The sequence below is a fragment of the Mastacembelus armatus genome, chromosome 19 (genome assembly GCF_900324485.2).
Source record: "Mastacembelus armatus chromosome 19, fMasArm1.2, whole genome shotgun sequence".
In the NCBI taxonomy this organism is placed as follows: Eukaryota; Metazoa; Chordata; class Actinopteri; order Synbranchiformes; family Mastacembelidae; genus Mastacembelus; species Mastacembelus armatus.
This window is the reverse complement of record NC_046651.1, coordinates 11,558,802-11,572,598: the sequence shown is the minus strand read 5'-3', so window position 1 is coordinate 11,572,598 and position 13,797 is coordinate 11,558,802. Positions and strand designations below refer to the sequence as shown.

The 13,797-nt window shown below is 37.0% G+C and overlaps 1 protein-coding gene across 6 annotated transcripts in view; it reads left to right on the top strand.

The window, feature by feature from the left end:
- The window catches only part of plce1 (phospholipase C, epsilon 1), an 80,769-nt gene extending 68,336 nt beyond the window's left edge, over positions 1-12,433 (top strand). For all 6 annotated transcript variants that reach the window (XM_026315470.1, XM_026315473.1, XM_026315474.1 and 3 more), the window contains one exon: positions 8,600-12,433. The gene's annotated coding sequence lies outside the window, so the exon portion shown is untranslated. The remainder of the gene's footprint in view (positions 1-8,599) is intronic.
- Positions 12,434-13,797: the final 1,364 nt, after the last annotated feature.

The following is a 13,797-nucleotide window of genomic DNA, read 5'->3' as shown; positions in this document are numbered from 1 at the left end:
AAAATTTGGCCTTTGTTAGTATGTGGTGGAAATGTTGCCTTACTATACTAGGTGCTGAAAGTTTTACCTAAGCACATGTGGTGGAAATCTTGCCATAGTATATATAGTATGTGGTGGAAAATTGATCTTTGTTAGTATGTGGTGGAAATTTTACCCAAGCACATGTGGTGGAAATGTTGCCATAGTATATATAGTATGTGGTGGAAAATTGATCTTTGTTAGTATGTGCTGAAAATTTTACCCAAGCACATGTGCTGAAAATTTTACCTAAGCACATGTGGTGGAAATTTTACCTAAGCACATGTGGTGGAAATTTTACCTAAGCACATGTGGTGGAAATTTTGCCTTAGTATATATAGTATGTCGTGAAAATTTGATCTTTGTTAGTATGTGGTGGAAATTTCGCCTTAGTATACTATGTGGTGAAAATGTTGCCTTAGTATAGTATGTGGTGGAAATTTTGCCTTAGTATAGTATGTGGTGGAAATTTTGCCTTAGTATAGTATGTGGTGGAAATTTTGCCTTAGTATAGTATGTGGTGGAAATTTCGCCTTATAGTATGTGGTGAAAATTTGGCCTTTGTTAGTATGTGGTGGAAATGTTGCCTTAGTATACTAGGTGCTGAAAATTTTACCTAAGCACATGTGGTGGAAATGTTGCCTTAGTATAGTATGTGGTGGAAATTAGTATGTGGTGAAAATGTTGCCTTAGTATATATAGTATGTGGTGAAAATTTGATCTTTGTTATTATGTGGTGGAAATGTTGCCTTAGTATAGTATGTGGTGGAAATCTTGCGTTACTATACTAGGTGCTGAAAATTTTACCTAAGCACATGTGGTGAAAATGTTGCCTTTGTATTGTATGTGGTGAAAATGTTACCTAAGCACATGTGGTGGAAATGTTGCCTTTGTATTGTATGTGGTGAAAATGTTACCTAAGCACATGTGGTGGAAATGTTGCCTTAGTATAGTATGTGGTGGAATTTCGGCCTTTGTTAGTATGTGGTGGAAATGTTGCCTTAGTATATATAGTATGTGGTGAAAATGTTGCCTTTGTATATATAGTATGTGGTGAAAATTTGGCCTTTGTTAGTATGTGGTGGAAATCTTGCCTTACTATACTAGGTGCTGAAAATTTTACCTAAGCACATGTGGTGAAAATGTTGCCTTTGTATTGTATGTGGTGAAAATGTTACCTAAGCACATGTGGTGGAAATGTTGCCTTAGTATATATAGTATGTGGTGAAAATTTGATCTTTGTTAGTATGTGGTGGAAATGTTGCCATAGTATAGTATGTGGTGGAATTTCGGCCTTAGTATAGTATGTTCTGAAAATTTGGCCTTTGTTAGTATGTGGTGGAAATGTTGCCTTACTATACTAGGTGCTGAAAGTTTTACCTAAGCACATGTGGTGGAAATCTTGCCATAGTATATATAGTATGTGGTGGAAAATTGATCTTTGTTAGTATGTGGTGGAAATTTTACCCAAGCACATGTGGTGGAAATGTTGCCATAGTATATATAGTATGTGGTGGAAAATTGATCTTTGTTAGTATGTGCTGAAAATTTTACCCAAGCACATGTGCTGAAAATTTTACCTAAGCACATGTGGTGGAAATTTTACCTAAGCACATGTGGTGGAAATTTTACCTAAGCACATGTGGTGGAAATGTTGCCTTAGTATATATAGTATGTGGTGAAAATTTGATCTTTGTTAGTATGTGGTGGAAATGTTGCCATAGTATAGTATGTGGTGGAATTTCGGCCTTTGTTAGTATGTGGTGGAAATGTTGCCTTAGTATATAGTATGTGGTGGAAATTTGGCCTTTGTTAGTATGTGGTGGAAATGTTGCCTTACTATACTAGGTGCTGAAAGTTTTACCTAAGCACATGTGGTGGAAATGTTGCCTTAGTATATATAGTATGTGGTGGAAATATCGCCTTAGTATACTATGTGGTGAAAATGTTGCCTTTGTATATATAGTATGTGGTGAAAATTTGGCCTTTGTTAGTATGTGGTGGAAATCTTGCCTTACTATACTAGGTGCTGAAAGTTTTACCTAAGCACATGTGGTGGAAATCTTGCCATAGTATATATAGTATGTGGTGGAAAATTGATCTTTGTTAGTATGTGGTGGAAATTTTACCCAAGCACATGTGGTGGAAATGTTGCCATAGTATATATAGTATGTGGTGGAAAATTGATCTTTGTTAGTATGTGCTGAAAATTTTACCCAAGCACATGTGCTGAAAATTTTACCTAAGCACATGTGGTGGAAATTTTGCCTTAGTATAGTATGTGGTGGAAATTTTGCCTTAGTATAGTATGTGGTGGAAATTTCGCCTTATAGTATGTGGTGAAAATTTGGCCTTTGTTAGTATGTGGTGGAAATGTTGCCTTAGTATACTAGGTGCTGAAAATTTTACCTAAGCACATGTGGTGGAAATGTTGCCTTAGTATAGTATGTGGTGGAAATTAGTATGTGGTGAAAATGTTGCCTTAGTATATATAGTATGTGGTGAAAATTTGATCTTTGTTATTATGTGGTGGAAATGTTGCCTTAGTATAGTATGTGGTGGAAATCTTGCGTTACTATACTAGGTGCTGAAAATTTTACCTAAGCACATGTGGTGAAAATGTTGCCTTTGTATTGTATGTGGTGAAAATGTTACCTAAGCACATGTGGTGGAAATGTTGCCTTTGTATTGTATGTGGTGAAAATGTTACCTAAGCACATGTGGTGGAAATGTTGCCTTAGTATAGTATGTGGTGGAATTTCGGCCTTTGTTAGTATGTGGTGGAAATGTTGCCTTAGTATATATAGTATGTGGTGAAAATGTTGCCTTTGTATATATAGTATGTGGTGAAAATTTGGCCTTTGTTAGTATGTGGTGGAAATCTTGCCTTACTATACTAGGTGCTGAAAATTTTACCTAAGCACATGTGGTGAAAATGTTGCCTTTGTATTGTATGTGGTGAAAATGTTACCTAAGCACATGTGGTGGAAATGTTGCCTTAGTATATAGTATGTGGTGGAAATTTGATCTTTGTTAGTATGTGGTGGAAATGTTGCCATAGTATAGTATGTGGTGGAATTTCGGCCTTAGTATAGTATGTTCTGAAAATTTGGCCTTTGTTAGTATGTGGTGGAAATGTTGCCTTACTATACTAGGTGCTGAAAGTTTTACCTAAGCACATGTGGTGGAAATCTTGCCATAGTATATATAGTATGTGGTGGAAAATTGATCTTTGTTAGTATGTGGTGGAAATTTTACCCAAGCACATGTGGTGGAAATGTTGCCATAGTATATATAGTATGTGGTGGAAAATTGATCTTTGTTAGTATGTGCTGAAAATTTTACCCAAGCACATGTGCTGAAAATTTTACCTAAGCACATGTGGTGGAAATTTTACCTAAGCACATGTGGTGGAAATTTTACCTAAGCACATGTGGTGGAAATCTTGCCATAGTATATATAGTATGTCGTGGAAATTTGATCTTTGTTAGTATGTGGTGGAAATTTCGCCTTAGTATACTATGTGGTGAAAATGTTGCCTTAGTATAGTATGTGGTGAAAATGTTGCCTTAGTATAGTATGTGGTGGAAATTTTGCCTTAGTATAGTATGTGGTGGAAATTTTGCCTTAGTATAGTATGTGGTGGAAATTTCGCCTTATAGTATGTGGTGAAAATTTGGCCTTTGTTAGTATGTGGTGGAAATGTTGCCTTAGTATACTAGGTGCTGAAAATTTTACCTAAGCACATGTGGTGGAAATTTTGCCTTAGTATATATAGTATGTGGTGAAAATTTGATCTTTGTTAGTATGTGGTGGAAATGTTGCCATAGTATAGTATGTGGTGGAATTTCGGCCTTAGTATAGTATGTTCTGAAAATTTGGCCTTTGTTAGTATGTGGTGGAAATGTTGCCTTACTATACTAGGTGCTGAAAGTTTTACCTAAGCACATGTGGTGGAAATCTTGCCATAGTATATATAGTATGTGGTGGAAAATTGATCTTTGTTAGTATGTGGTGGAAATTTTACCCAAGCACATGTGGTGGAAATGTTGCCATAGTATATATAGTATGTGGTGGAAAATTGATCTTTGTTAGTATGTGCTGAAAATTTTACCCAAGCACATGTGCTGAAAATTTTACCTAAGCACATGTGGTGGAAATTTTACCTAAGCACATGTGGTGGAAATTTTACCTAAGCACATGTGGTGGAAATTTTGCCTTAGTATATATAGTATGTCGTGAAAATTTGATCTTTGTTAGTATGTGGTGGAAATTTCGCCTTAGTATACTATGTGGTGAAAATGTTGCCTTAGTATACTATGTGGTGGAAATTTTGCCTTAGTATAGTATGTGGTGGAAATTTTGCCTTAGTATAGTATGTGGTGGAAATTTTGCCTTAGTATAGTATGTGGTGGAAATTTCGCCTTATAGTATGTGGTGAAAATTTGGCCTTTGTTAGTATGTGGTGGAAATGTTGCCTTAGTATACTAGGTGCTGAAAATTTTACCTAAGCACATGTGGTGGAAATGTTGCCTTAGTATAGTATGTGGTGGAAATTAGTATGTGGTGAAAATGTTGCCTTAGTATATATAGTATGTGGTGAAAATTTGATCTTTGTTATTATGTGGTGGAAATGTTGCCTTAGTATAGTATGTGGTGGAAATCTTGCGTTACTATACTAGGTGCTGAAAATTTTACCTAAGCACATGTGGTGAAAATGTTGCCTTTGTATTGTATGTGGTGAAAATGTTACCTTAGCACATGTGGTGGAAATGTTGCCTTTGTATTGTATGTGGTGAAAATGTTACCTAAGCACATGTGGTGGAAATGTTGCCTTAGTATAGTATGTGGTGGAATTTCGGCCTTTGTTAGTATGTGGTGGAAATGTTGCCTTAGTATATAGTATGTGGTGGAAATTTGGCCTTTGTTAGTATGTGGTGGAAATGTTGCCTTACTATACTAGGTGCTGAAAGTTTTACCTAAGCACATGTGGTGGAAATGTTGCCTTAGTATATATAGTATGTGGTGGAAATGTTGCCTTAGTATAGTATGTGGTGAAAATGTTGCCTTTGTATATATAGTATGTGGTGAAAATTTGGCCTTTGTTAGTATGTGGTGGAAATCTTGCCTTACTATACTAGGTGCTGAAAATTTTACCTAAGCACATGTGGTGAAAATGTTGCCTTTGTATTGTATGTGGTGAAAATGTTACCTAAGCACATGTGGTGGAAATGTTGCCTTAGTATATATAGTATGTGGTGAAAATTTGATCTTTGTTAGTATGTGGTGGAAATGTTGCCATAGTATAGTATGTGGTGGAATTTCGGCCTTAGTATAGTATGTTCTGAAAATTTGGCCTTTGTTAGTATGTGGTGGAAATGTTGCCTTACTATACTAGGTGCTGAAAGTTTTACCTAAGCACATGTGGTGGAAATCTTGCCATAGTATATATAGTATGTGGTGGAAAATTGATCTTTGTTAGTATGTGGTGGAAATTTTACCCAAGCACATGTGGTGGAAATGTTGCCATAGTATATATAGTATGTGGTGGAAAATTGATCTTTGTTAGTATGTGCTGAAAATTTTACCCAAGCACATGTGCTGAAAATTTTACCTAAGCACATGTGGTGGAAATTTTACCTAAGCACATGTGGTGGAAATTTTACCTAAGCACATGTGGTGGAAATCTTGCCATAGTATATATAGTATGTGGTGGAAATTTGATCTTTGTTAGTATGTGGTGGAAATTTCGCCTTAGTATACTATGTGGTGAAAATTTGGCCTTTGTTAGTATGTGGTGAAAGTGTTGCCTTAGTATACTAGGTGCTGAAAATTTTACCTAAGCACATGTGGTGGAAATTTTGCCTTAGTATATATAGTATGTGGTGAAAATTTGATCTTTGTTAGTATGTGGTGGAAATTTCGCCTTAGTATACTATGTGGTGGAAATTTCGCCTTATAGTATGTGGTGAAAATTTGGCCTTTGTTAGTATGTGGTGGAAATGTTGCCTTAGTATACTAGGTGCTGAAAATTTTACCTAAGCACATGTGGTGGAAATGTTGCCTTAGTATATATAGTATGTGGTGGAAATCTTGCGTTACTATACTAGGTGCTGAAAATTTTACCTAAGCACATGTGGTGAAAATGTTGCCTTTGTATTGTATGTGGTGAAAATGTTACCTAAGCACATGTGGTGGAATTTCGGCCTTAGTATAGTATGTTCTGAAAATTTGGCCTTTGTTAGTATGTGGTGGAAATGTTGCCTTACTATACTAGGTGCTGAAAGTTTTACCTAAGCACATGTGGTGGAAATCTTGCCATAGTATATATAGTATGTGGTGGAAAATTGATCTTTGTTAGTATGTGGTGGAAATTTTACCCAAGCACATGTGGTGGAAATGTTGCCATAGTATATATAGTATGTGGTGGAAAATTGATCTTTGTTAGTATGTGCTGAAAATTTTACCCAAGCACATGTGCTGAAAATTTTACCCAAGCACATGTGCTGAAAATTTTACCTAAGCACATGTGGTGGAAATTTTACCTAAGCACATGTGGTGGAAATTTTACCTAAGCACATGTGGTGGAAATCTTGCCATAGTATATATAGTATGTGGTGGAAATTTGATCTTTGTTAGTATGTGGTGGAAATTTCGCCTTTGTTAGTATGTGGTGAAAATGTTGCCTTAGTATACTATGTGGTGAAAATTTGGCCTTTGTTAGTATGTGGTGAAAGTGTTGCCTTAGTATACTAGGTGCTGAAAATTTTACCTAAGCACATGTGGTGGAAATTTTGCCTTAGTATATATAGTATGTGGTGAAAATTTGATCTTTGTTAGTATGTGGTGGAAATTTCGCCTTATAGTATGTGGTGAAAATTTGGCCTTTGTTAGTATGTGGTGAAAGTGTTGCCTTAGTATACTAGGTGCTGAAAATTTTACCTAAGCACATGTGGTGGAAATGTTGCCTTAGTATATATAGTATGTGGTGGAAATCTTGCGTTACTATACTAGGTGCTGAAAATTTTACCTAAGCACATGTGGTGGAAATTTGGCCTTACTATATGTAGTGAAAATAGTTTTACTGAAGACTGTGATATATATAGTATAGCATGTGGTATGAAGTCAAGGCAAGGTGGCTGTGGTCAACACTGTAACTAGCTTCCTATTGGCTGGGGTATTTTGACAGGGTTATTGCACAGAAATCCGAGAGTGTGTTGCAGCAGCTTGAGTGTGAGAAGGAGCATATGAACTTTGTCCAAGCATCTTTATATCTGAGTGCAAGAACAGGGTTTAGAGAGAAACGATAAAAAAATATAATCAAAATTCAGTTCAATTCCATTTTATTTGTATAGCGCCAAATCACAATACAAATCATCTCAAGGCACTTTACAAAAACTAAAACTAAGAACCCAACAATTCCCTTATGAGCATGACATGAGAAATGACACTCTCAAACTGACAGTACTCTTTAATACAGCATATACCTCCATATGATTGAGAAAAAACACTTTTCAGACTGGGGGTCTTGCAAAGGAAGGACAAGTCAGAATAGTGGTTCATTAAAACACTTGTCTATTTACTTGAATTTTTAAAATAACAGAAACACTGGAGATGCATGGATACACAGGAAACCAAAATGCTTGTCATGGATATACCCTATTTTTCGGACTGTAGGTCTCACTATTCTTATTTCTTTGGCTTGACTTGCAATTTATATTATTGAAGAAAATACTGTAGCGCCAATTAAGAATAAACATTTATGTTCACGCTAAACTACAACCTATAACCAACTACACTATAACATAGATGAAAATGTCGCCCGAAACAAAGAGCTACACTGCAGACTTCAAAGTGCAGCTGAAACAAGTTCGGAGTGAATTTCGACATTCAGACTACCCGGGAGACATTCACGGAGTTTAACATTACTTGGCATGGATGAATTAATATATCATAATGCATTTCTGCTTATGCCTCATCTATGTTCTTCATAGGCTAATTTAGACTATTAACTTATATAATTAAAAACGTGACATATTTTTTCTGTTCAAGGCTGTTTTTGCTAAAAGCAACTTATCCTCTGGTGCTATAGTCCGAAAAATACAGTAAATGAGATGTTTGAACACATCACCGGTTGCAGTTCTTTCCTTTTAACACATCATGGAAACGGACTTTGAAGTAAATTTATCCTAATTACAAACTGCTGCAAAAGAGGGTCATATTAGGATAATGGCCATTAGTGCTATTTGTCAGCTATGGAAGAAATCTCCAATCAGCCCTTTGAGTTTCAGTAATGTAACATCATGGGGAACACTCAGGACAAAGAGGGATATGGGTATGTTTGGATTATTTCAAAGTCCCTTGTCATGAATTCTTTTCAATAGTCTGTCCACCTTCAGATAACCTAATATTTCATTTGCAGCACCATTTTATCTCTTGTGCAACAGATGGTCCCACCTTGTAGTGTGGCAACAATACATCATGGTTCTAATGTTATTAAATAGCATGTTGAATTTTTTTGCTTAACTACATTTGTTGTCCAACTATATACCGACAGCAATAAATGGTGTGTCCTTTGCAGGGTATCTGTCTGCAGTTGCAGGTGTGAAGGTGTGGGTGGCAGAGGGCAGAGTAGGGGCAAGAAGGTTCCTGCAGACCTCTTCCTCCTCCTCCTTCTTTTGGGGGCAACTCCAGCATGTCCACCTGCCCACCTCCTCTCTGACCCCACTCGCCTGGAAGTTTGACCTCCTCAGGAATTGGAAGATCCACAAATGATATCCAGAGATAGACTTGTGTTGTCTGCTTCCAAAACTTGGAGGATTCCCCTTTCAAAGTGAGGCCAGGTGTTTCAGTGAGGTCTGAGCTTTGTGGAATTTGCTCCTCATCAAGTCCTGTAGGAGTCTGACCCTTCCTTTTGTTAGCTGAACAAGAAGAGGACAGAATTCACTCCAAACCCTGTTAACAGGTCAGGTGACTTTGCTTGGCTGAATGATAGGAGTTCCTGAAATCACACCCAGCATCACTTTAGAATAGTGATGGTCATATGGGAAGGCAGCTCTGGCTCTTTGTGATTTGTTGGTAAGAGTGTGGCTCCATAGAGAATCAAACATATCACAGATAGCTGCTGATACTGAAGCTAGGAGGACAGGGTCATAAAAAAGCAGAAAAAAAGGAAAAAGTATTAATGTTCATACCAAGTCTGAATGGAAGAATTGTTAAATTAAATGAAAGTTACAGTTTTCATCTTCAAAATAAATAAATAGAAAAATACCTGAACTTTCAGTAAGTGAGCTGAAAAAACTCTGGATAGAATGAGTTTAGTGAGCCACCATACTTACCAGAGTTGATTCAAACACAATTCAAATGTGGCTCTGTAAGAGAAAAATGGTCCTGTCTCATAGCACAGGCTACATTTTGCTTACCAGTAAGTATATTGTGCATTTTGATTCAAAGTAAGTTTATATATCACTTCTGATAGAGGAAGCTCAACTTCAACAAATTGAGAGATGTAGTAGATAATGAGGGCCAGCTGGTATCCTACACTCTCTCAGGTATGGGCTGTTTGGATGAGGACATACAGTTCGTTCAGTTCTTTTCTTACTGTTTCTGTTTCACTGTACTGTAAGGGCACATTCTGGGGCACTGCACTGCAGATGGGCAGTGTTTACAGAACGAAGCGACAAAGTGTGACATATTTAGATTGTTCCAGTCTGTTCTGTATTCTGTAATGAATCAGCATCTTGAACGCTGCTGTCTCTGCCCTAAAGATGACAGCAAATGGCTGCATTTTAAGGCAGTGTAGATATTAGCTGTTGCAGTGCCACATCCTGAGGCAGGGTGCACCTTTGACAGGTCACCAGTCTATCACATAGACATAGTCACCAATTATCCTAACCAGATTGTCTGAGGAAGCCAGTGCACCTGGAGAAAACCCAAGCAGATGCAGGGAGAACATAGATTCTCCACACCTAGAGACCCCAGGTTTGAACAGGATTCAAACCTGGGGTCTTCTTGCGGGGAGGCAAGAGCCTTAACCACCACACTGCCATGCCACCCAGCTGCTTTACAGTTGTTGCTAAAGTTGTCCTTCTATGTTACCTTAAAATGATGTAACACAGAACTTCATTTTAGGTAATTTTTTAGTTTTATCTGTGCTGTCATCACTGTCCACAAATCCATCCATCTATACCCGCTTATTCCTAACCAGGGTCACGGGAATCTGCTGGAGCCTATCCCAGCTCTCTTTGGGTGAAAGGCAGGGGTACACCCTGGACAGGTCAACAGTCCATTACAGTGTCCACAAATCCCTGTCAGCTAAATTAGACAAAATAGCACACCTTTTTTAAAAAAAATTATAATGCTACTTATAGTTTTACTTGCCTTGAGAAATGCTACCTGTAATCAGGGTAGTAACTTTTCAATAGTAGAGCAGTACTTCCGTACAATTGCTAAAACAACTTAACACAAGTAGCCACATAAAAACATAACTAAATTAAGCTAATTATATTTTAAATCCCAAACTAACAAATCACAGAGCAAGATGACAAATCTGATCAGATCACAGTTCTTTCTCTTCAACGGTTGTGGAGAGGACCAGTGAGCAAAAATAGCTGTAGAAAAGTATTTCATCCTCTTTTTGAATGAAATAGTAATGATTTCAGCACTAACTTTCTTTGGAGAAACATGGCCTGGTCTTCTTCAAACAGCATTTTGCACATTTTGATGACTTTTTGCTGTTGTCGTCAGTGTTTTTTTTTATTTTTTATTGTTGCTGTCTGATTAATGACAGAGATGTAATTGTTATGAGATGGTCAGAATATTTTTTATTGATATGGTCATATTTATTACTTCTAATTTCAGTCCAGTTGTGAATTTAGCTTTGAGGAGAGCACCAGATGAATTTTAAACTGTCAGCTGACAAAATTATTCTTAAACAGAACGAAATGCATCGAGTTTAACTTGGCCTGGATTTACTGTTCTTGACTTTGAATGCAGATTAGAAGTACTGACGGTTTGTCAATGATTGACGATTTAAAGCTTTTCTTTCTTTTTCCTTAGTGCTCATTTCAATTTTTGTTTTAATTCTGTTTTAGAATGTAGGAGAACTATTTATTTTGGCCACTTTTCCTGTTTTTTGTTTGTTTGTTTTTGTCCTGATATGTAACATTTCTAAATTCTAAAAAATGTCATGAAGTTTCAATTCTTTTTTCTCTTTAAAACATATTTGTGTTTTTATTGGCATTTCAGTTAGTAATAGATAGCAGTTAGTAAGTAATACATCAATCTTGTTAAAATTTGAGACTAAGTATTCATTTATAATTATCTTTAAAATATTAGATTTTAATTGTTTATGAGTAAAAATAATTCTTGGTCACTTGGTAAGTGATAATGTTTGAATTTTAGTGCAATAGTGAAGTTCTGTTACTGCAGTTATGTAGGTTTTAATGTCTCAACATTACTGACACATTTTACTCTTTTAACTTTGAATTGCCCACTCCTGACTATGTGTCAAAACTGACAAGATAATTGCACAAAGACTATCCTTTGTTAGCACCAGGATGAACCTAAGCATTAGGTTTTTAACCACAGCTGTCAATGATAATTGTACTGGTAGCTACAGCAGACACTGTAATCCTTTTATCAATTCAGTCTTTGTTATAATTACATTTAGAAATGTCGATATGAAAGCACAAAGATCATTTTAGAAACGGGTGGATAGAAGTGATAGCAGCTGGTATAACTATGTGAAATCCATACTGACTTTACAAAGTAAGGGATGTTTTCTGTTAAATTGTAAATCTCTGAGCTGTCTGCTTCATCGCATCTTGTTTTCCTTCTTTCTAACCCGTAGACCTCATTTCTGAATGTAACAATTTGTGATGTTTTAAACCTGAGACAATGTGTGATTGATTGTTATTTATTTGAATGTGAAGCCCTGGTTGGCATTTATCTGTTGTTATTGTATAATTTCCTGTAAGTAGTTTTAAGTGTTTGTTTTTATTTATTTCAATATGAGAGGAGATTCACTTTCTACTGCCCTCATGTTAGTCAAACTTTAGAAATATTTTACTTTATGTTTAAAATATCCAGTATAGTATGCATGTTATTCTACAGTACAAAGTAGCATCATTTAATGCATTTTTTCCCGGAGTTTTTATAAATATGGACAAAAGTTGACAATTTGAAACTTTATTTTTGAACCTATATCCACTAAATGTGTTTTCTGACAGTGGGCTGTTTCATCTTTAACACTCCATTGCATTCATAAGATGTGTGTATCCATTAACATCCACACTATCCATGTTATGATGTGGCTGTCAGGTGAACATTTGTCTATTTACTTGAATTTTTAAAATACTAGAAATTAATTGGTTTGTCATATCAGGATCACAATAAAAAATACTGTTTAACTGTGTTGCATATCAGAGTCTGTGTCTATCTGAGATCAGAGGTTGGATTAACTACATGTACATGTTCATTTTTATGCCTAAAAACAAGTTTTACATACAGTGGGTACGGAAAGTATTCAGACCCCTTTAAATTTTTCCCTCTTTGCGTCATTGCAGCCATTTGCCAAAATCAAAAAAGTTCATTTTATTTCTCATTAATGTACACTCAGCACCCCATCTTGACAGAAAAAAACAGAAATGTAGAAATTTTTGCAAATTTATTAAAAAAGAAAAACTGAAATATCACATGGTCATAAGTATTCAGACCCTTTGCAGTGACACTCATATTTAACTCACATGCTGTCCATTTCTTCTGATCCTCCTTGAGATGGTTCTGCTCCTTCATTGGAGTCCAGCTGTGTTTAATTAAACTGATTGGACTTGATTAGGAAAGGCACACACCTGTCTATATAAGACCTTACAGCTCACAGTGCATGTCAGAGCAAATGAGAATCATGAGGTCAAAGGAACTGCCCAAGGAGCTCAGAGACAGAATTGTGGCAAGGCACAGATCTGGCCAAGGTTGCAAAAGAATTTCTACAGCACTCAAGGTTCCTAAGAGCACAGTGGCCTCCATAATCCTCAAATGGAAAAAGTTTGGGACGACCAGAACTCTTCCTAGACCTGACCGTCCAGCCAAACTGAGCAATCATGGGAGAAGAGCCTTGGTGAGAGAGGTAAAGAAGAACCCAAAGGTCACTGTGACTGAGCTCCAGAGATGCAGTAGGGAGATGGGAGAAAGTTCCACAAAGTCAACTATCACTGCAGCCCTCCACCAGTCGGTGCTTTATGGCAGAGTGGCCCGACGGAAGCCTCTCCTCAGAGCAAGACACATGAAAGCCTGCATAGAGTTTGCCAAAAAACACATGAAGGACTCCCAGACTATGAGAAATAAAATTCTCTGGTCTGATGAGACCAAGATTGAACGTTTTGGCGTTAATTCTAAGTGGTATGTGTGGAGAAAACCAGGCACTGCTCATCACCTGCCCAATACAATCCCTACAGTGAAACATGGTGGTGGGAGCATCATGTTGTGGGGGTGTTTTATAGCTGCAGGGACAGGACGACTGGTTGCAATTGAAGGAAAGATGAATGTGGCCAAGTCCAGAGATATCCTGGAGGAAAACCTCTTCCAGAGTGGTCAGGACCTCAGACTGGGCCGAAGGTTCACCTTTCAACAGGACAATGACCCTAAGCACACAGCTAAAATAACAAAGGAGTGGCTTCGGAACAACTCTGTGACCGTTCTTGACTGGCCCAGCCAGAGCCCTGACCTAAACCCAATTGAGCATCTCTGGAGAGACCTGAAAATGGCTGTCCACCAACGTTC